Genomic DNA, 25617 nt, shown 5'->3' on the forward strand with positions numbered 1-25617 from the left:
GTGCTCATTTCACCTCTAACTAAATATGTAATCTATCTCTCTCTACTGGTATCTTTCCATCACTATTCAAGCACGCAGTGATTACTCCTATTCTAAAAAAACTAAATTCTGACCCAAACTCTCTCTCAAATTACCACACCATCTGCCAGCTCCCATGCCCACCCTTCAAACTTCTCGAGCGAATTGCCTACACTTGCCTCACATGTTTTCTTTCTGCAAACAACCTATTGGATTCTCTTCAATCAGGCTTTCTCTCTCAACACTTCACAGAGACTGTGCTGACCAAGGTTGTCAATGATCTGATCACAGCTAAAAATAAAGGTGATTACTATCTTCTAATTCTTCTCGATCTCTCTGCTGCATTCGACACTGTTGACCCCTCTCTCCTCATACAGACACTCCAATCCCTGGGTCTTCAAGGCACTGTCCTATCCTAGTTCTCATTCTACCTATCTAATTGCTCTTTCAGTATTAATTTATCTGGAACAACCTCCACTCCGCTTCCTTTATCAGTTGGAGTACCACAAGGCTCAGTCCTAGGTCCTCTGCTATTCTCTAGCTACACCACTTCTCCAGGAAAACTAATACACTCCTTTGGATTTCAGTATTATCTCTATGCGGATGATACACAAATTTATCTATCCTCTCCTGATCTCTCAGCATTTTTGTTGTCTGACTGTGTTTCTCCCATTTCATCTTGGATGTCCTCCCGCCAACTTAAACTCAATCTTTCAAAAACTGAATTAACAATATTCCCACCCAACAATAGCAGCTTACTGCCTGACATTTCTATTTCTGTTGACAGCATGACCATAAATCCCACTCCGCAAGCTCGCTGCCTAGGTGTAATCCTTGACTCGCAACTACCCTTTCTTCCCCACATCAACTCTATACTTACATTATGCTGCATACACATAAAAATATTTCCAGAATACGTACATATCTCACACAAGACACTGCAAAAACGTTAATTCATGCACTGATCATCTCCTGTATCATCTATTGTAATTCCCTCCTTACTGGTCTTCCCAAAATCAGACTCGAACCCCTACAATCTATTTTGCACGCAGCGCTAGATTGATTTTCCTTGCAGATCGTTTTACATCTGCTGAGTCACTCTGTCAATCTCTACATTGGTTGCCTGTATTTCAATGAATCCAATATAAAATTCTTCTACTAACATACAAGGCCATCAATAAAATTGCACCAACATACATCTCCTCACTTGTCTCAAAATATCTTCCAACTCGATACCTCCGTTCTGCACAAGATCTGTGTCTCTCTTCTACTCTCATTACTTCCTCCCATTCTTTGTTACAGGACTTTTTTCAGGCTACATCCACTTTATGGAATTTAATTCCTCGCACCACAAGACTTTCCTCTAGTCTTCAAATCTTCAAAACTCACTTCTTCAGACAAGCTTATAGTATTCCTCTGCCACCCTCTTAATCTCCCTAGGTTACCCTATTACCACCCTCTACAAAGCTAACACAAGACAACAACCCTCTGACTAACTTAGTTGTGATTGAGCATACAGCCCACTGAATACTTTGTGACCTTTGAATTCTAGCTGGACAAATATTCAATATGATGTAGCACTTACCCTTGTGTATCAAACCATTGTCCCATAGATTGTAAGCTTGTGAGCAGGGCCTTCTTACCTCTACGTATGTATGTATTACCCAGTATTGTTTTGTTATGGTTTGTTCCCAATTGTAAAGCGCTACGAAATCTGCTGGTGCTATATAAATAAATGATGATGATAATAATGAAGAGCTCAATGACTTCAAGCGTGGTACTGTGATAAGATGCCAACTTTGCAATAAGATGGTTCATGAAATTTCATCCCTGCTAGATATTCCATGGTGAACTGTAAGGAATATTAATAGAAATTGAAAGCTTTCAGGAACAACAGCAACTCAGCCATGAAGCGGAAAACCGCGGAAAATCACAAAGCGGGGTCAATGACTTCTAAGGCGCATGGTGTGTAAAAGTCGCCAATACTCTGCTGATTCCATAACTGAAGAGTTCCGAACTTCCACTGGTATTAATGTAAGCACAGTGGCGGGAGCTTAATAAAATGGGTTTACATGGCCAAGCATCTGCATGCAAGCTCAATGTCATGCGTCAGATGTAGTATAAAGCACACCAACACTGGACTGTGTACTTTAGAAAGGTTTGTGCTTTTCACCACAACTTTAACTGATATAACCCATTTAGGAAGCCAGTAATCAGTGCCAAAATATGTTTAAAATTGAATTTACACAGCAGACTACTACTGAAACAGAAGGCACCACTATTATTTATCTATTATTATTTATCAGTCTTCTACTGTTTTAACTCTTACTGGTTTTATTTCCCTAATAATTTATTTAATTTATTTTATTCATTTATTTTGTTAAATATCTCCATTTTGTGTTTTCATTATACTTTTCTCTTATTCACAAAAATCCATTGTTTCATTTAAACACAAACACAACTTACTAACACATTTTAGTATCTCCTTCTAGTATATCTCTACATTTTCCTCAATTACTATTTCACATTTAATTATTGATTTCATTATTTCACTCACATACCCCTGTATCTACAATGGGAAGTAACTACAACATAAAGCATAACTAGATTTAGCCTAATTCCATTCATCGTTTTGACATTTCACTTCCATCACTTTGTTTACTCATGTACAAGTCTACCAAAGAGCCCATTGGCAGGCAATTATTGATAATCCTAAATACTCACTATGGTCCTTAATTCAAAGTGAGAATATGCTCGCTTGCATAGCGTATCTTTATGTTTGCTCAGAAAGCGAACATTGCTTCCACATTGGGAATCCCATCAGCCTAAATTGATTCCACTTGCTCCCTCTTTCCATTTTTACCTATCTCCCATATCAGCACTTCTGCAAGACTGTATTCTGTTCCAAGCACACTGCAGAACACTTAAAATCTTTAGCCTTATGACCGTCAAAAATAGTCTGTGTTTATCTGGAAAAAAGAAAATAATCTCCTTTGTGCTTTTTTGGAGTTAAGTACTATATTTAGCAGAATCATTTTTGGTTTTCCCCAACCATCCCAAAGCCTCTGTGCTGCAGTCTAGTGAGAGATTACACGTTTGCTGTGCTATTTCCTACAGAGGCTCCTCCAAACAATTTAGTTATTTAATTTCTTACATCTTTACAGATGTTTAAATACAAATAAATTACAATAGTGCGTAACCTAAATATCTTTTAAAAAAAAAATGTAAAAAGGAAGTATATATATATATATATATCTATAATATAAATGCTTAGTGGCGTGTGTTAGTCTGTCTGTGTGTGTGTGTGGAAAAAATAAAACCAAGCTGCAGCGCCACCTGCTGGGCGGAGTTATACACTGACCTACTAAATTCTTAATGTGTGTGGGAAAAAAAATTCAGAAAGGGCTGAAATTTGGTATACTAAGATGCTTTTAATTTGTTAATTTAATTTGTTAATTGTTAAAAGTGTTTATAAAGATTTTAAATATATATATATATATATTTCTTGAAGGAGAAGTGACAGTTGGGAGTGGTTGGTGGTTGCCGGGGGTGACAGTGGGGCGTGGTTGGTGGTTGCCGGGGGTGACAGAGTGAGAGGAGTGTGATACTCAGGACCGCTGAGAGAGATCCATGTGTCTGGATAGACATCTGGATAGATGTGGCGATGAAAATGAAGGATGAGGTGATGGAGAAGAATGATGAGGTGGTGACATGTGGACAAAACCACGTTAAAAAAGGGCGCTTACGTCGGGAAGTAACACTCTTCCCCTGAGGAGGCCTGGGCTATGGCCCAAATGCATGACAAGAACCTTTTTAACACCTTAAGTAGCTTGATTTGACTAGAATGCATGAGTATCATGCACGGGTTAACTTGTATAAATATATAAATATATAAGCGTTTTGTCCTTTGAAAAATAGGCCCTTGTGTTCCATACCTAAAACTACCTCCTAAGTTTGGGCCACTGCTCACTGGCCAGTGTTGTGTAAAATTTACCAGTCAGCCCGTGTAAGTACCTTTGTATTATTCAGCAAGGGCTGAGAATAACTAATTTTCGGGTAATGGAATGGCGTTGTTAAAATGAGACAACCCAGAGTTTTTCTGTAACACAGCATGGGAGGGTGGGGTACGTTTTTCCGTCTGAAATATTGCCGACAGCAGTTAAACCGATAAACAAAAGCAGATTACTGTGAGGCCGACATAGAGGAAATACAGATTTACCCTAAACATGGCTGATAGTAATTGTGACAAGAGAAGAAGCCGCCTGTGGGATTCTTGTTACTTAAAACGGCCACACTGAGAATGACGGATTTAAAGGGGCAATGATAGGACCCACGGTGCCTATAATGTGAAACTCCTAATCTTAACCCTAACCATATGCGTAATTGTAACCCTAACCCTAATCCTAACACTAACCTTAGAGCTAACTGTTAGATTATAGATGCGGCGGGTTCTGCCATTGCCCCCTTAAAACCGGCAATCTCAGTATACTTTTTTTATCGGTTTAACTGATGTTGGCAATATTTCAGATAAAATAATGACTACCACCGACATGGAATAACGGTACTAAAATACAACTTTAGTAATAATAATGTATGTAAATATTTACTCTCCTTCAGTCGCCATTAATATGTCAACAGCAGTGCTGAAATGCTTTACAGTAAATGTTTGGTTTTTCTGGAATGTGAAATATTATTAGAATGTGATAGAAACAGGGTCTTAGTTGCAGGTTTATCATGTAGCAGACACTGAAGTATTATTTCCCGAGGGGCTAAATTCTTCATATATGCGGCGTCTGTATCCCAGCCAACTCCTTTCAGTGTGTTCCCAGCATCCTGTCTGAGAATGACCTTGTGTTGTTCCCTGTGTATCCGGGTCTTTATTGAAAAGGCCACTTGCACAGGAAAACCATTTTATGGTGCCTGGCAAAATAAAAACATCAGAGGCCTATAGGAAGTTTTTAAGATACACACTCAAAGTCCTTTAAGTTAAAGCAACAATGTTGTGTTCCTGTCTTTGAAATGATTAAGCATAGCAGAAATTCCAAGTACGCACAGTATGAGACGGCAGGTGCAAACCACACAGCTGTACAAAAAAATAATAAAATGCAAAACAGCAAGTCAGCATTCCAGTCAGAAATGAGATTCAGGCTCCAAATATGTCTGAATCGAGGCCAATGTGACACTTGCAAGTTTGGCTGTATTTGAACATTTTCTTCTGGATGTCAAAGCATTTGCATATGTAATGCGCTTTTATGTTCATAAAAAAATTACATTTAAATACATTTGTTACTTTGAATAAAAGTTTAATGTGTATTTACTAGATAATATAAAAGAATGAGATGATAATTCCACTTTAGATAAAGTCATGAAAAATATAAATTGCCCACCCCTCGTGCCTAAATAGTGTGTATCCCGTCCAGTTTGTCTGTGACAGGGAGTTCTAGCTTGAAATCAGGCCTTCACAAAGGTGAACCCAAAGCTTAGCACAGCAAAGAGCAATGTTAGGCCTAACCTTCATTGTTTAAGTCCTGTGGAGTAATAACATCCCGGTACAGAAGTTATTATCATTGGGACTATACCCTGTGCAGTAATTATGGGCATTAGGACATTCAAATGTTGCTGAAGCTCTATCATAATACAGTAGGGACACGCTCAATATTGGGCTGCACAATGGGCCTTCCTTGTTGGAGGCCCATTTCTCAATAGTTTTCCGTGTTGCAGAGGAAGTGTATCCCATGTCAAAAATCAAAAAACAAACATTATGTTTATTTACCCATGGTAGCCAAAGTAAAAAGAAATGCTGACTTTAAATTGCTATTAGATAAGATTTTACAAACTGACACCACATTTAGCCCTTGGACTGCCCCCCCCCCCATTCCACACCACCCTACAAAACGCAATAAATTAACACTTCATCTTCTCCATGCTGCCAGGAACTCAGTAATGACATTTTTGAAACAACCCCTCTCTCCTCCTAGCCAGACAGTCAAATGTAAGAAGGATTATAGACAAAATGGAAAAGTACCAACTATATAAATGGCAAAGGAAACATATTCAATCAGCCATGGTTTACTTACAACTCAGGAATCCCAAACAAATTACAATTTGCTGGACTTGTTTTTCAATGACCTTTACATTATAAGTGCTCTTATTAAGAAAATATTATTCTTTGACAATTACATTTTACCTTTTCGGAGCTTATGGTGAAAATTGTTGGTACATTACATTCTTTCAGGCTGTGTGTCACTTCCTATCCCATTCTTTCTTCCCCTAAATCCTAATTCCCCAAATTCTTATTTTTTATTTTTAGCTTTCCAGCTCTCCTTATTTCATTTTACAGTATAACTGTCATACAACAAGACAATATAGGAGCAATAGAAACTTGTTTATGCTGTTCTGGAATGTTCTTTATTTTGTATGCTGTTCAGAGTTTTGCATGTTGCTCATTTTCTGGTTTGCACTGTTATGAAAGAAAAATGAAAAACTAAACATTAACTTCATTCCTATCAGACCACGTTACTCATAAAATTATTTACAGACTGGGAGGATAAAAGATGAACATCCTACCATAACTGCTCTATCTTTTCCAGACCCTCCCTGTACAAGTTTCTCTCCCCACTTTATGTATGCTTCAAACAGTCTGCAACAAATTTATTTAAGGAGGCAAAAAAATCCTAGAATCCGCAGAACCATACTGGCCAAATCTCTGTTTATGGGTGGTCTAGGACTACCCCTACTGGTGAATTATTATTTTGCTGCTCAACTGAATAATATTTTGTCTTGGCAAATCAACCCGAACATAACAAATTAGTGGACATTGAGAATGTCATTGTCTCAGATTTATCTGTGAGTTATCTCCCGTGGCTGACTAAAATCAACAGGCCTGCCTCGGCCTATGATTGCCCTGCAATTGCTTTTACCCTGTTGAAGTTTAATAATTGGATGAAGGTGGTAATATTTTCTATCTTTTAATATAAAATATAAAGTGGTGAAGAGGCTAATTAATGTTTCCAACATTTAAAGTAAGGTATCATTCTGTTCGCAATTGCATGAGAACATTTCCAGTATTATTTATCTTGTGTTTGTAAATTGTTTAGAAATAATATCACTTTTCATAAACCAAATAGCAAGTCGAGAGATGTCATAAAAGAACCAGTTTATACAGGTAGAGGCAGGAGACTGAAGGACACTTGGCTACATCAAGGAACAATGCCCAGAGGAATCAACCAATGGCATGTCAAGTTCTTGGGAGGTCATGACCCATCGACCTATGAATGTGGATCTTAAAACTGTAACTGTGTATCTTTGTGATGTTTAAATAGCGCATATTATGGTTCTATACTGCCACTAATTTAAATATAGATATATAAGTTGGGTAGTGTTTTGTTATAATATAGTAAGGTACATTGTTAAACAAATCTAAGAAAGAAAGTTGTCGACAAAGTATGTATGTGATCACGTGTGTATGTGTGATGTGAAGCAAAAGGAATAGTTTGTATAGATATGCAACGCGGATGGTAAATGATACTGTCTAGCATGAGATTTTTTATTGGTATGCTACATGAGTGGTTTATTTTACTGTCTAGCCTAGCGATTTTGTTTGTAAACCATTAAAAATTCCTCACTCGCAGAGACCGTTAAGGCCAATGGGAAGAGTAAGGGAACGTCGCTTTAGAAACATTGAGATCCGCAGACGCGCAATCATGGGCATGCTTGTATTGGATATACCAAATAGGAATCGTTATTCTCTTGACCTACCCTTAGAGTTCTGAAGGTTTACAGACCATGGGAGCCAGACAGACACGACAGGGGGCCACATTAAAAATGGCAGAAACCCAAAGGCCTGCTACAAAAATAGCAGAACCCCAAGGGTCCGTAAAATATATTATGAGTAAGAATATGGTGTGAATGCCTTTGTGTATTGTAAGAAGTGGACGAAAAAAATAACTGCTTAATGTGTGCAAATTTTTCCTAATGTTGGTATCTTTGACCCTGTGATATTGAATTCAGTTAAGGATCAAATTTGTATGTTAAGCATATGACGTGTTTAAATTTATGGCAGTATGAGGGCAAAGTTTGGCACGAAAAATTAGCGCAACCGCAGACTGATAAAATAAAAATTGATCAAAACCTGAGTATGCAACAGCGCCACCCCCTCCTTATGTGCATAGTAACAGGAGTACAGCCAGGGAAAACAGTGAACCCTGTAAATTATATTCTGTTTTCAGAAAAAGAAAATGTATTTATTTTAGTCAATGGGGATGGCGAGGAGCCTGTTTTATATTCCTGCAATAGCACTTACAGTACATTACAGTTACCAGAAGGTTATCAGAGATTAGGTAGAGGAGATACTGTCCCACACTCATTTTCTGCTAGAGACTCCAATAAAACTCTCCCACATACTAGTAAGCAAATAAATATCCATTGTACAGAGACAATAATTTCAGCTATTGCAGATACTGTAGAATTGCACCCGGTGCTGACAATGGCTGTTCCTAATGATAAGGCAGATCAGGATGCAGTGACTCCAGTCAAGATATGTGGTCTTGCATTGCCCTTGGAGTAAATCTAAATTACATTCTATTATCTCTGATTTACTTGATAATAGGAAAAATATTGCCAGAAAGACTCAGTAAAATGTTATAACTGTGGGAGAGAAGGGCATATTGCTAGAAGCAGACATAATAAGAAAGTTTTTTCCCCCGTGCAGATAACAGGAGACAGAGTAATTAGCAAAGGATTGACAATGGGCTAGAGAGAGGCCAACATCAGGGGCGTACTCACTCAATGGCAACAAATGTCATGAGTATCATCATCATCATCAGAGTATGCATGCAAATCTCTGAAATCTGGGCCATACCTGTAAACTACAGATGGTTAAATTCACCAAAAATCTAAACAAAGACCCAAAAGTAAAATGATTATATCTGGTACTAATCAAACTTTTTTTTTGACACAAAAGCTGCCAGATCTGTATTAACTTCTCCTCTAAATTTGTCAATCACCAGGGAAACTGTTCCAGCTGTGGGTATGACAGGAGAAGTAGATCATTATCCCATGATAAGCAGATGTGAATTCCCCAAAAAATTATTGAATTCCCCAAGAAAAGTTGCAAACCCCAAACAAGGCATTTCCCTACACCAAGATATACAAAAGACTTTCTAAACAAAGGCTTATGGTATCAGATATATACATCAGAAATAATCACTCCCTCCAGCAAGGTTAGAACCGAAAAAACAAATTTTCTACCCTGGTCTCAGAAATATTCTCTCAGGAATTTCCTATATCAAAATATACACAGTATCAAAAATAAGTGCATTGGTAATTATATAAATAAGCGCCCTGCGCTATTTCCTTTAAATAAATTTATACCATAAGTTACTTGTAAGTAGAGATGGTCACTGACCCCCATCTTTTGGTTTTGGTTTTGGATCTGGATTACCTTCGTGTTTTGGTTTTGGTTTTGGCAAAACTGCCCTTGCATGTTTCGGTTTTGGTTTTGTTTGGTTTTGTTTTTCAATTTCGTTTAAAAAACAATTTTTTTCGGGCTAAAATAACCTAATTGAGTGCTCCACCTGTTTACTGGATAAGTAAGGTAATGCTAAAGCTAATAAATTATAAAAAAAACAGTTTAATCCCTGGTAGGCCGTCCATAATTCTACACACAAACCTGACTGTCTTCCTCTCCATCTTTGCCTATTGGCAATGCAGCCATTGTATTTGGGTGTATATTACACCCTACACTTATAGTTAAATATAAAAAGAAGCAGCCTGCAAAGACCATTTTATAAATACAAATGGGAAAAGCAGATGTTGTGTTTGGGTGTATAATATTCCCCTAGATTAAAATATAAATAGACAAAGGGAGTTACGTGACTGTCTGTATATCACCCCCTCCACATATAGTTAAATAGAAAAGAAGACGGCCTGCATAGACTGTACAATAAAAATAGAATTGGACAAAGGCAGTTTGGTGTCAGGCTGTATCAGAACCCCCCTCCACTTGTAGTTAAATAGAAAAAAGACAGCCAGTATAGACTGTACAATAAAAAAACAGAAATGGACAAAGGCAGTTTGGTTTTTGTCTGTATAGCCCCCCCCCCCTCCACTTGTACTTAAATAGAAAAAAAGCAGCCTGCATAGACTGAACAATAACAATAGAAATGGACAAAGGTAGTTTGGTATCTGTCTGTATCAGACCCCCTCTCCACTTGTAGTTAAATAGAAAAATTTCAGCCGGTATAGACTGTACAATATAAATAGAAATGGACAAAGGCAGCTTGGTGTCAGTCTGTGTATGACACCCTAACCTTATTGTGAAATTGACAAAACAGCAGCCTTTCAAGACTGTACGTGATATAGAAATGCCCCAAGTCCCTTTCCTATTTGGGGGTAGATTACACCCTACACTTATATAGAAAGTTTTAAAAAGATGTTATCGTCATCATCGTCAGCATCTTGTAGTGTAAAATAGCACTTGTAGTGCAAAATATTAAATAGAAAATAAGACTTTCAGCACCAGAAAAAATGTTGTTTCAGATTGGGGAATATGGGACACCCCAAAGCACTTGCAGTGTAAAATATTAAATAGATAGTGCTGCTAGATAATACTTTCTGCAGCCAGAAAATAGTTTCTGTAGGAGGGAATATGACACCCCAAACAGTTGGTAATGTTTGCAAAAATGCCTACTCTATCATCTCTTCCTGCTATAACAATTGCTAGAAAAATTGCTAGAAGAATTTCAAGAATAATTGCAAGAATAATGTATAGAATAATTGCTCTCTCCCTGCTCTAATACTGCCTGTGACCTAACCCTTCTCTCTCCCTCTGTCAAATGGCGATGGATTGCTGTGGAGGCGGGTGTTTATGGATTGCAAATATCGCGAGAACTGAGCTCCGAGATCCGACGACGTCATGATGACATTTTGCCTCTATTTCGATTCCGAATTGGCGCCAGAGTACCGAGCTCGCTCGGCTCGGCACTCGGATAGGTGAAGTTCGGGCGGGTTCGTATCTCGGGGAACCGTGCCCGCCCATCTATACTTGTAAGTGATCCAGTCACACTGCCCCACATCTTTTGTACAAAATGGTTAACTCCAAACTCCAAACAAGTATGTTTTCTAGGGAGAATAATTAAATATGTTTAACGCATTTTCTATCTTTTAACATAAAATATAAAGTGGTGAAGAGGCTGATTAATGTTTCCAACATTTAAATAACATCGAGTTTGGTATCATTCTGTTCACAATTGCATGAGAACATTTCCAGTATTATTTATGTAGCGTTTGCACATTGTGAACGCTAGTTATAAATAATATCGCTTTCCATACTTCAAGTTGCAAGTCCAGAGATGTCATAAAAGAACTAGTTTATACAGGTCTAGAGGCGGGAGCCTGAAGAAGGACACCTGGCCACCTCAAAGAACAATGACCAGAGGAATTAACCAATGGCACATCAAGTTCTTCGAAGGTCATGACCCATCGACCTATAAATGTGAATCTTAATACTGTAACTGTATATCTGTGTGATGTCTCTGCTTTTTAAACCTGTACAGTGTATAAATTGTTCACCTCTGGCTTTGGAAACTATAGCATTCTGATAGAAGCTTGTGTTAGTACTAAGAGCATAAGCGTATGCATGCCAAACTTTGCCTTGTAATATTTTATGAACCAAACCTGTGTGCATTGGAACCTCAGCGATCGAATCAGAGAATCTTTATTGCAAACAATACATACAGATGTAACAACCCTCTCTCTGATAAAGTAAATGCTTAATTTCAACTGGCTCCATATCCATTCCCTTTATCTCCAATATGGAAGATACCAGATAATGAGACCATGTAAATCCTGAAACTTTGATAGATTTATCAATGTTATGGGTGCCTCCTTTGTGGACATTCAGGAAAAATACCATCTCCTTTTGATGCTTCATTTCCAATATTAGCAAATACGTGGCTTCATCCATCTGCAGACGTGCTCCAAATCTCTCTGTAAACTCTCCCCTTTTGAAAGAAATTGCATTTACTCAGTCGGACATCATGGTACGATCTCACTGACCTAACATTCGATGCTTGTGAAGGAAGTCCCCCCATTGGTACCTCATCAGGTGACCTGGTAGAGGGACCCGAGAGTTTCCTTTGGCACTGAGCGATGGCCCACCATAAAGGAACGCCTTGCTAAGGCTTCTATAAATGTGAGCATCAAGAAAAATTCTTATAAGATATACATGCCGTGGTACATGGTCCCTGAAAAACTGGTGGAATCTATACTCTCAACGCCAACAGACGTTGGAGGGAATGTGGAGCCATTGACACGTTTTTTAAAATTTGGTGGGAGTGTCCCATCATTCAGAAATTCTAGTTTATTACTGTAAACCTGATTGACCAAATAACAGAAATTCAGATTCCCAGGGCTCACTTGGTAATGTTACCTAACAACCCCATTCATTTCCTGAGCAAATCCACTGATAAATATGTCAGGCCTCCAAACTCTTAATTGCAAGACATTGGAAACTAACTCTTCCCACCATGAGAACTGCATTGTTAAACAGAATAGACCACATCTCCACTATGAAATATATCACTAGCTTACTCACTAATACGCTACCCAAATTCCACAAGACTTGGGAGCCGTGGTTTTGTTTCGCCAATACCTGTACTCCAGGATTGGAGTGAAGCTGTGGTGAGATGGGGTGCCAGGTTTCTCTTTACTTTTTGTTTTTATTTTCTCTTACACTCTTCTTGCCTTCTCTACCTCTTTCCCAATTTCCTTTTCTGTGTATGTTCTTTCCCCAAAAAACCAGACAAAACACAAAACTGCATCAAGGCTTTGTGTTTCTTTTTTATTCCGTTGCACATAGCATGCTGTATGTGGTTCTCCTTTTCCATAGCTCGGAGAGCTAAGCATATTTGTTTGTTGGTTTGTATTTGCTATGTGATTTGATGTGTCATTCCAAAAAGTGATGCTTGTATGTACTAATGTTCCCTTGTTTTCTGATACAGTTTAATATAAACTGATTAAAAAAATATTATTATTATTTACAGACTTTTTAGTACATTCCATCTATGGTTCCTTTATTTAATTTTTTTATTTTTACTAATCACCCTTTTTCATTGGGCTATCATATCATAGGCAACCACTATTTCCAGATTGGTGGAAAGCCCACACAGGCCAGGCAAGGATGGCAGAAATGCAAAAGTGGCAGCATACTCCTTGTTCCTTATGTCAGTTTTGTAATATTTTTCTTCACATTACTTAACGTTTCCTTTCAGACAGCATAGCTATCATGCAGGGCCAATTTATGAATATGGTTGGCCTGGGGCAAACATTTTATTAGTATAAAACATGAATAGAAAGGGGCACAACTTTTTCCGAACTGAGTGTAGTAATCTTTTCAAGTGCAGTAGAAGAGAAAGTAAAACATTCTTGGTTGTGAAAAATGATGCCGTTTGAGGAATTGTTATACTTTCATTACTTAGGGAAGGGAGATTAGAATTGTTGATAGTTTTACAGCTTGACCAAGATTAACAGTTGAGATTTAGGATTTAATCTGTTATTGCAGTAATGTTAGTTTTATGACTTAATGGTTAATGGTTATGGTTAATGTTAAGACTGCATGCATTATAATTAAAAGGGATGGGATCCCCTGGCTGAATTAAGACATCTATTGTGGTTGTTTGAGAGGCTCAGCATGGAATAACTTTCCAAAGAGAATGTGTTTTCACATGATATGCCTGGAAATTTCTCTGCAGCCGGGAACACCCAGATGTCACTGGGACTCCTGGCTAATCACAAAATATATTTAAATGGTGTCAGATATTTTCATCCCTATGTTAAGAGTGACAATATTGAATGGAAATCTAATGGTGAGCATTCTGACCTGCGCTCAGGGCAAATTCCCCTTTTTTTCATTTAATGTAATGGGTCTGCACACCCCCAGCTTTACAAAACCAAATCAAGCCAACCGTTCCCATAAAGAACTAAGGGCCTGGTTCATTAAGGGATGTAAAAGGCAATTTTGTGTATATAATCTGCACAATTATTTTGCGCATGCCCAGAACTGGACCACATGCCAGAGAATGCAGCAATGTTTAATTCAACTTTGAGTGCACAGGACACTTATGACAGCTTAACATTTGAGGGAGTGAACAGGATGGGAAGAGGCATATTACCATAGTCAATGTGCAGTAATTGCGTGCCAAGCTCGAGCACATGCAGCAGTGTCCAATTCAAACTTTGGGCATCTCTCAGCTACATGTTTTTCAACTGTATCGCTTGCTCTAGCTACAGGTCTAGTCCAAGTGCTGATTACTAGTGATGACGGCTGAGTATGTACGATAGGATGTGTTTGCAATCAGGAGCAACTGTAAAATTTATTTTATGTACAGTAGATATTCATAGCATCCTAATAAATGTATTTCATGAAAAATAAAATTAAAACACTTTTATTTCATTTTTTAATGTTTTGTCATTAATGACTATGGGCCTGATTCATTAAGGAAAGTTAAGCAAAAGTAAGTAAATAAGGCAAAACCGTGTTGCATTGGAGGGGGAGGTAAATTTAAAATGTGATGGCAGATTTATAGTTGGGATAGGGTATGTCCTAGATCAACTTTTAAATTTCAGTGTACAAATAAGCTATCAAGTATTTGTGTGCTACATGAAAAAACAGTCAATATTTTCCTTATGTGCAAAATAATAAACTCATTTGCATCCTTTGCATTGTAACATGGTTTTGTCCAGAAAACTTGAGTAAGAAAACGTACTCAATTTTTTGCTTAACTTTCCTTAATAAATCGGGCCCTATATATTATTAACAGGTGACATTAATTGAATAGGCTTTTTCTTCTGTGCATTTTGTGTATTTTGTATAGGTATTGGACATATCCTGCAGTGTCCTGTCTAGTAGAGCAGGTCCATACCCGTATTCATCACCACATGTATCTTTAGATCCCTCCTTGCTGAATTTGGACGTGCGTATACCCGATTTGCGTGCGTTTTTTAAAAACTGCACATTACATTCAGTAGGTGTCCTAGCATTGCCTCCTTTATGGCAGCATTGTAACTGTCACCATTTTAAGTGACGTGAATGTCAGTGCCACTTGGTATGTTCATACAACCTACACACCTATTGTACTTACTATATTAATAATACTGTGCTCAAAAGATTAGTTCTCTTTTTTAGATAGGCTTTCATTTTATTACTAAGGTTCATTTATGAAGTATGAATCTATTTTGTAGCTTTTTTATGAATTGAACACTAATATAAATTTTATCGCTGTGTTCATAAGATAATAAATCTTCGTTCTTAGAAGCACAACACATAATATCTGTCATGGTGCGCTGGGATACTAGACCCCTGGCCTGCCAATACTAGCACTCGCCAGAGGCGCGGAGTCTAACGCGGCAGCTGGCCTTCACCAAGAACCCCCGCAAGGTGCTATGGACTTCGCGGCGGCCGCTAAGCAGGTCACGGTCCTCTGGGAGATGGCGAGACCCACGGAATTGAGCGAGTTAGATATTGCGGATTGCAAAGATGACCGCTGGGATAGTGGAGAGCAGCGTGAGCTGAGATGGTCTGCGGATTGCAGAGATGACCACTGGGATAGCGGAGAGCAGCGTGAGCTGAGATGGTCTGCGGATTTGCAGAGGTGAGCGTGAGCTGAGATGGTCTGCGGATTGCAGAGGTGACCGCTGGAATAGCGGGGAGCAGCATGAGCTGAGATGGTCTGCGGATTTGCAGAGGTGAGTGTGAGCTTAGATGGTCTGCGGATTTGCAGAGGTGCCGCTGGAATAGCGGGGAGCAGCGTGAGCTGAGATGGTCTGCGGATTGCAGAGGTGACCGCTGGGATAGCCGGGAGCAGCGTGAGCTGAGATGGTCTGCGGATTGCAGAGGTGACTGCTGGGATAGCGGGGAGCAGCGTGAGCTGAGATGGTCTGCGGATTGCAGAGGTGACTGCTGGGATAGCGGGGAGCAGCGTGAGCTGAGATGGTCTGCGGATTGCAGAGGTGACCGCTGGCATAGCGGGGAGCAGCATGAGCTGAGATGGTCTGCAGATTGCAGAGGTGACTGCTGGGATAGCGGTGAGCAGCGTGAGCTGAGATGGTCTGCGGATTGCAGACAGCTGGAAACGAAGGAGACGTCCACTCAAAGCACACAAACTGAACCTAAGAACAGGCTCAGAGGAGAGGAGGAGGCTGCTTTAAATAGTGGAGGGAAAACCCTCATCCAATAGGAAGCCAGGGGAGAATTAAACCAGAAATCGGGTCTGCGCATGCATCCAAGATGGCGGCCATCAGCGGGAGTCAGACGGGAGCAGAAGAGAGGTAAGTGAGCCGGGTCTCGGTCTGGAGACAGCGAGCACCTGGCATCTGACAATATCACATATTTGGAAGCGAGAGAATCAAGTAGTTAGGAGGGGTTCAATTTCCCACCCCACTTAAACACAGAAGAAGCCAGACAAACAACTATCTTTGAAAAAGTTTAACTGTGTGAAACGAAACGCGTCAAACGCTGTTTGTTTCGGGCGGGACTTTTACTCTTCCAGATATTGAATGACTGAAACTATTATTTATTATTAACCAGTTTGATTACCCTATTAAATGGGTTCTACTTACTTTTGTTCTTTAATCTCTTTTTAATATTTTTATATTCTTTTATTTCTTTATTTTCCATGTTTATGTTCATCTAATTTTACTTTATTATTTTTCTACTTATATTTTATATTTATTTAAGTCTACATGTAAGAGGAAAAGAGGGAACAGCGTGTGTGCTACACGTGCTTTTGCATTCTATTGGATAGGAGTTAAAACAAGCAAGTGAGTGTGCTTTACTAAATCATCAGGGGAAAGTAAATGTTTTATTTATAAGTTCTGTTGTGTGAAATCATATGTGTTAAGCTGCTGTTGAGAAATACTGATAACTATGACATTATTTTCTGCTTTCTGTAAACGTAATGCCTCCTAGCTCTGTGGATAAGAAGTAGAGATTTGCATTTGTGCTACTTTCTAAAACCACATAATTGCACTCATATGTTTATTATACAAATGCCTTTGACCTGTGTTAGTTGAAATAAAGCACAGGTGAATGAGTTTAGTGTTTGTTGTGCTATAGAGAGTCACCATGAATAGAGACGTTTTGCAGGATTGCAATCAGAAATGTTAAGTGGGTTAGGTAGAGGTACTTGTTAGTGGTAGAGAGTACATAAGTAAAAATATATTAGTTGCATTTAGTATTAGTCAGAACAGTTCCTAGGGCAGCACGGTGGCTTAGTGGTTAGCACTTCCGCCTCACAGCATTGGGGTCATGAGTTCAATTCCTGACCATGGAGTTTGTATGTTCTCCCTGTGTTTGCGTGGGTTTTCTCCGGGTGCTCTGGTTTCCTCCCACACTGTAAAAACATACTGGTAGGTTAATTGGCTGTTATCAAAATTGACTTTAGTCTCTGTGTTTATCTGTGTCAGGGAATTTAGACAGTAAGCTCCAATGGGACAGGGACTTATGTGAATGAGTTCTCTGTACAGCGCTGAGGAGTTAGTGGTGCGTTATAAATAAATGATGATGATGATGATAGGATATACTGTATCCCTCTGTATATAGTTAATTTATATTTCCTGTGTTTAAAGCTATCTCAATATTACAACATACTTGCCAACTTATGGCAAGTATGATCCGGGAGCCTGCCGGGGAAGGTGGTGATGCAGGGGACGGGGCTTCGAAAATCGTGTAATTTTGGCCCCACCCCCGTGATGTAATGACGCAAAATGCGTCATTTTACAGCGGGGGCAGGGCTAAACGCCGCAATTCCCGGTGAATCGTGGCGTTTTTGACCTAATTCTGCCCACTTCACTAGGAGATTGCCACACTCTACCGGGAGTCCGTGAGACTCACGCGAAATGCGGGAGTCTCCCGGGCATTCCGGGAGAGTTGGCAAGTATGTATTACGGTTAATATTGAGAGATTTATTTTTTTTATATGAAAACTCTCAAAACTTTAGGAGTCCACACCCCACTAATAAATGAGCTGGCGTGGCTTCCAAAGATCAGTCTGGTGTATTGCTATTTTATTTGTGTGTGTCGGTGGTCTTAAGTAGGGGTGGAGGGTTTCTTAGTCTTCCTCTGGTGTTGATCATTCCAAGAACATTACCCCACAAAGATCCTACTGAACCCTAAGATGCAGGGACTGCGCAACGATGCAAACAAGGTAAAAGTTTATACACAGACAGGACACCCAAACCTGTACACACACCCGAGCCGGAAAAAGTAGTGTTACACTTATGAAAAATGATTTTTTTGTCTGCTATTAGTCAGCTTTCCAGAAACTACTGTGCATTCAAGGTCAATGACCTCTAATTTGATACAGTAGGTTGTTTAGTATTCCATATGGTATCCTTTTATGGGCTACCTATATTATACCTGCACCTTTTATCCATTTCAATCAAGGCAGTGCAAAATAGCAAAATAATTTAAAAATTGCATTATCATTTTCAAGTGCTGACTTTATTATGAAAACAATAGAAGCTGTTTTTTGCTGTTTTGGAACAGAGAATCGGTACCAATCTAGGACCACAAAGTGTTTCTTTGAAGAATTTAGCAAATATAACAAAACACGCACATGTTTGTTTGCAGTTCACGTATGTGAAATGTTTAGTAAAAGACACCTTATTGGAAAATGTTGCTAGATTTTTTTTACTATGTTAGGTGTTTTAGGAATTGTAAACAAAGGAATGGCATTTTCTGAAAATGCATGAGAACTGCACAGAAAAATTATCCATAATGATGTTGGAAGATGATGAGCCAAAAAAGTTCCAAAACAAGACCAACGCATGGGTGAGAAATGAAGTGGTTAAACTAAGGTTGAGGATAATAATATTTTGTTTTGTTTTGAATATCCAAGACCTACTTTATCAACAACTCATTTGAAAAGGACACTTTCCTCTTAGAAACAAGGGCTTGCTTGTCTTTTTAGGACAATAGAAGATGTTAGGGCGCTCCCTATCCATGCTTCATTGCAGCAAGTTTAACCTGTTCTTGTGGGTCCAGGACAAATGTCTGTATTGGGTAGACCATTTAGAATTCTTTCTCAATACTTTTAAGGAAAGCTCCAACCACAATTATAAGGTTTAATTTTCAGTGGGAAGAGCCCAGTATTTATACACACTATAGAGGTTACATACTCATTATCCACTTCAGTTCAGGATGGTCTACCTCAGGGGAGGGCTGGCACATTCTAGCCCGGGGGGCAAGACTTGACTTAGCAGCCTATGAGTTTCACAATCTATTGTCACAATCTCCAAAAGGAAATACCAAAGGACCCAAAAAGTACATCAACTTGTTCAATTTATCTCAAAGTGCCAATTAAATGTACTAGTGAAGAATAAATAAAATAATTGGAATGTGCTCAAATTAAGTATTAAAGAGACATAGGAAGGTACATGCAGGGCAAGGGAGGAGCAAAATTCAGGCAAAATTTCACATAAATTAAATTTTTCAATGGAACGGGAAATTTCGCTGTGGTACAAATATACGTTGAGAAGATCAAGTAACGCTTTTGCTTCACCATTTCGCAGAATGGTTTCCATACTGTGGAAGTCATGTTGTATATAATTTGCGTTTGTAGGCGAACGCACAAAGCACTTCTTTTGGAATTATTGCTTTGTGTGCTTATGCAGAAATAAAAAAGTGCATTATATGCAGATATCGCAATTTGCGTACAGTTCAACATGATCCCCTGTACTCTGTAAATTCACACAAGAATGTCAATTCATTCTGCTCTATGTTATGAGTAGGACTGGGTATTCCAGGTGGAGCAAAAATGATTGGGGAATTTTCTGCTGAACACTTTTAGGCCACATTTCACCGGATAAAAGTGTCAAATTTCATAGCCAAATGCGGAATTAGGTGAATATTCTACAGAACAGTTTTGAAAAATGTGCTCTTCTCTATTCAGTACAATGATTATATTATATTTGTAGCTGATGATGTCTGAGTCATGTTAATATAATCTGAATGAGCAATTACAAAAAATATGAACCAGCACAAGCATTCAAGTATAAATGATAATAATATCACAGGAATGAGATATATGCTGCTCTCACAAAAAGATTGGGGGGTACCAGTTGCCCACCCATGCTCATTCTTCTCTCTCTCCAATACCCACTCCTCCATTATTTTGCTGGGAAAAAAGTGGTTGGTAAAGATCAAGTACCTAAAGATAAAAAAGAAAAAATTTAAAAATAAAGTCAAATAAAACCATGCTCATATTGCCCTAAAGAGTGCTATATTAATGCTTCTAGATAAGCAGCTATAGTGTACCCAATATCAGCCAATTGATAGAATAGGGCAGGATGTGCGGGCCACAAATAAACTCATAATAAAATCCTGATAGGATCTTTATCAGGAAATTTAGAAAATATGGTTAGAAGACAACCACTGTCGTCCTGTGTGTGAGGTCACTTTCTGACCACACTAAAAGGTCCCAATGGTGTAAGAAATTACCCAGCTGACCAGTATGCAAAGGTGAGACTCATCCGGTTTGGCCATATTGAAAAATGATTGTTCCATTTATGGACACCTCATGCAGATTATAAGTTAGTCTATTTAGTTAACATTTGATAAGATTCAAAATTGATTCTTAAACATTTATAAACAAAATAAATATTTGGTCAGAGAAAACTAAGGTATACGGGAGGTACAGGATATGTATGTTATTAAAGTAATTCTATCGTTTTAAAATAAGCATTGCCCAATCAATTGTATGTGTTTCCAAAGCACATGGTGGTTTATTTTAGCAGATGTAAATAATCAACAATTCAATACATTATTATATTGTGATAAAGTACAGTACAGCACAGCCAATACCAAAAGTTACATACATACCGCTGCAATCGCTGCGCTTCCATGGGTCCCAATGGAACAGTGTGTCTGTTAGATAACTGTGGTCAGAGTTGACTGACCCTGGTGGGGGATGCAGCTAATATATACAGTCAGTGTTTCATTGTGAACAATAGAGATGACGTAGCTTGCTTCCATAGGTCCAGGCACAGGGTGGCTTCAGGGTAAACAGTTCATAGGCTGATTCAATCTAAGGAATCCAAAGGAGGGGGTCATCTCTCCAGGGGGTCTGCTCCTTTCATAGCCAGCATCATACAAAGGTTTATTAGCTAATATCAATAACTAAAGTATGCAATGTGCGATCTCTTCGCCGACTGCACCGGACAGCTGCTGATGATTAGGGCTTCAATATGATATCAGGCATGACACCTTTCCTATAACCTTAACCTTTAATAACACTAAAATGTACATATAATCATATTATATAAACTAATAATAAACCAAATGCTATCTGCTCATAAATTACAGTGTAACGGAACCAATATGAATTGTATAAATAACTAAATGTTGTAATGCTAGTGTGTGCGTGCGTATTTTACTGTGCGATCGCATCATGCCACGTGTTAAGTGGCGTACGCTTCGCAATACGCACGGCAAACCAATATTAAACCAATATACTTTCGTTCATCCAATTATACGACTTCAACAATGTGTTATGTAGTAATATTTAATCATATTACCCAGTGGTCGAAGTGGACATTTAGAAGTGGCGGTATGGAAAATGTAATGGGCATGTATGTGAATGGAATGTAATAGTTTTACAATGAAGAATATGGCAGTATGGCATAGCACCGTATACACCCCCACTTCGACCACTGGTATGACCAATCTTATATGTTATACCTGTTTAACATTTCTATTATGCTTATTGCATGCTTAATCTCATAGTAATGCTAATACTGCCTATTACTTCTTTGACACGTATTCTTTATTATGATTATATGACATGCTCATTTAATACTACTGACAAGCAGACAGTTCACAGAAGCCTATAAAGGATTGTGCTTTCAGTCATTAAAATATCAGTATGACTCTCTTTAAAGCCTTTTGCAGTCTTCAAGGTTAATTCACAGAAATAATTTGACAAATTATGTCTAAAGCGAACACAAGCAGCACAGAAATTTCTCTATCTGGAGTCACTGATTAATGGATGTTTTAAGTAATATAATAAGTGCAGCATGCGAGTGATTTAAAAACTTAAAATGTTCCATATTAAACAATAGCTTTTTACTTGGAATATGTATCTGCAGTTTCAAGCTGCTGGCATAAAATCTTATTGAGACTGCATAAATTTAAAATGTAAAAAGAAAACAATTATTTATTTATGGTGATATCTACTAACACAAATGAACATTAGCATATATTTTTATGTATGTAGCCAATTTAAAGTTAGGAAACATTTAGGAACTACCCAGTTAAATAATTATTTCATTATATTTGCTACTTAAGTAGATATGCTAGGAAGAAGTTCAGATCCTAGTTTATTTGCTTCTTTAATCAGAATATGTCATGCACTCTGTCTAATTTTGTTACTGTAACTAGTTCTCTTTAAAATAATGCAGGTGGTACATGCAGTGGCGGATCCAGGGATCGCCCCCCCCTAGCAGACACTTGCTGCCGACGGCTGCACAGTATGTGCAGGTCCGTCCAGCTGTGACAGGCAGGGACAGTGTGCTGCCCGGCTGCTCTGACTGTATTTAAAACACAATCAGAGCAGCCGGGCAGCACACTGTCCCTGCCTGTCACGGCTGGACGGACCTGCACATAGTGTGCAGCTGTCGGCAGTCTAAGATGTTAGAAAGGGGCGTGACCTAAATCGTCCCCCCCCCCTAAATCGCTTCGGGTACAGCATTTTTCTAGATCCGCCCCTGGTGTACATGTACAGCTCATCACAATTTTAATTGTTTGAAGTAGATCTCTTTCTTTTCTTTGGCCCCGGCCTAGTCACTGCCCTCATAAAAAGATACAATAATGCAAACTTACAAGACAAAGTATATTTTATTTTGTTTAGTTTCCAGAGCTGGTCCTGACTGCAGGGGTGCAAAACTTTGCTCTTTCTAATGGGAAGAGCTGAGCAGATAGGTGATGCCTTTCATAGACATGGGGCACCCAAGAAAACCTAGAGAGGGATACTTTGCCCTAGCACTCACTGTCGGAGGGGCGTGTCTAGCACCGCCTAGGGGTAAGGTGTCTAGAAGTGCCCCCAGATCATATTATGCCATACAGTAGTGCTACCTATTAAATATATATATATATATACATTATCCTTAAACACATATATTAATAAAACATATGCAGGCAGTAGGAGGTACTATTTTCCTATGTGCAACTCACCCTTGGAGTCAGCACTCCGAGTTTTAACCTCTTCAGTTCAGCAAAGAAACATGGGTGGAGCTGCTGTGGCTGGGCATGCGCATCAGCTCCATTTTGCCCATCTTGAATTCTTGAATGTTTAACACACACTTGATAGAGGCAGCTGCGGAACTTTTGTAAATGAACTGTGCATGTGCCCCCACTTTAATGTGGATGTTCATTAGGGTGTTCCTTGGCACACTGGGCACACCCTGTGCACACACCTATGATGCCTTCATGCAACTCATAATGCCCATTTCAAAAACTTAAATTATGTGAAACTAGATATAAATTGGAAGGAGTTCCCAAGTGGCCACAGAACCTAGGGTTGTTTGATAGCGGCAGATACAAATGGCTGTGCCATACCTCCCTCATATGCATCTTCCCACAGTTAAAAGTAATGAAGGCAGTGGGTATTTACAGAGTTGTACCAAGGAGTGTCATCACACCAGGCACAGGGTTGTTTCAAAGATCTACTGAAATACCATCTCAGTTCACCTGCTGGACTCAATGAGTTCATTTGTCATTGCTGTTATAATTACTGTTTAGTGATCTCTGTGGCCTCCTTAGTGTTTCCACCAGTGAGCATGATGCCAGAGAAATATATCAAGCGCACAGCTGCTTCGAGCCGGTGAATAACCACAAGAGTGCCCAAGCAGCACAAAAGAAAAGCCTTCTCTAGAACCAGAAGAGTACAAGGTTCTTTTAATATAAATGGGGAAGGTTAGTTATGGCTGCCAGCTGCTGACTGTCTTAAGATGTATGCAAAGATTAATTCATCTTTTATGTCTCTTTTATTATCTCCCACTGTCTCTCTGCATTTCTTAACAATTCCACACTGCTAGCAGCTGCTAAGAAATGCCAATCGCCACTGGATGCATTATTATTGGTGGCTGCTAATGCCTCTGCTTTACAATAGCCATACTCACTTTCCCAACTACCAGCAACAATTGTTATTCTGCTACTTTATAGCATACTTGCCAACTCTCCCGGAAAGTCCGGGAGACTCACGAAATTCGGGTCTGTCTCCCGGACTCCAGAAGAGCTGGCATTTCTCCAGCATCCCGCAATTCCCTTGCTAAAATGACGCCATTCACTGAGAATCGCGTCATTCTGGCCCCGACCCACGCAACAAAATGTCATTTTACTCATGGGTACGGGGCCAAAATGACACAATACAGGGCGTCCGCCCCCTCCCACCCTCTAGTCACGCCCCTCACCCGGACGATGCCTACTGAAAGTAGGCAAGTATGCCTTATAGATCAAATGTTCTACACAACTGGTAGATTGTAAGACTATTTGGGCATGGCCAACTTTACCTTCTGTTTCATGTCATTGTATGCAATCTATTTGTAACACGCTCCCTTCAATGTACAATGCTATGCAGGGCCTGATCAACCACTAGGCTGACCAGGCTGCAGCCTGGGGCGCTGGGTCCCGGGGGGCGCTGCACTGTGGGTAGCAACACACAGCCAATAGGTGGTCAGTGGTTAGCAACACACAGCCAATCGCCAGGCTGCCTGTTGCTGTGCAGCAGACAGGAAGCAGGACGTCTTCACTTCCTATCTGCTGATCTGAGGAGAGGAGCGACGCTGGCACAACTACAGGTAAGTGAAGGGGGGAACTGCCCTGCATATCTATAGGGAGGGGGGGGGGAGGGGAACTACCCTGCATATCTATAGGGAGGGGGGAAACTACACTGCATATCTATAGAGAGTGTGGGGGAACTACCCTGCATATCTCTAGGGAGGGGGGGACTACCCTGCATATCTATAGGGAGGGAGAGGGGGGACTGTAATGCATATGTATAGGGAGGGAGAGGGGGACTGTCATACAAATCTATAGGGTGGGAGGGGGGCTGCCATGAAAATCTATAGGGAGGTAGAGAGGTTGATATGTATGAAGGAGGGCAGAGGAGGGGGGCTGATATATGTGACTGGGGGAGTTTTGATGTGACGGGGGAATAGCTAGCTAGCGGAGTGGAGGTAAGGAAAATAGCTGCAAGGGGGATGGATGCAGGGTGGGAGGTAAAGAAAATGGCTGCAGCAGGGGTTAAGGAAAATGGCTGTGGGGGGGGGGGGGTTGTGGTTAAGGAAAATGGCTGCAGGGGGTATTTAAAAAATAGAGCAGCTTTGGGGGGCAGAATCTCATGATTGTGTGGTGGTCACATGGGTGGTCTCAGCAATCACTAGAATACTAAATATTAGTGAGATGGGGCTGGTAGAGGTTTGTATTTGATTGACAACAAATATTCAGATATTGCTTATATATGCCTGTCCAATGGGGTACTTTTAGCTGGCCATAATGGAGTGTTTTGTTTTAACTAAAGGGCCTAATCATTCAGGGTTTGCATTA

This window comes from Mixophyes fleayi, chromosome 5 (genome assembly GCF_038048845.1).
Source record: "Mixophyes fleayi isolate aMixFle1 chromosome 5, aMixFle1.hap1, whole genome shotgun sequence".
Taxonomy (NCBI): Eukaryota; Metazoa; Chordata; class Amphibia; order Anura; family Limnodynastidae; genus Mixophyes; species Mixophyes fleayi.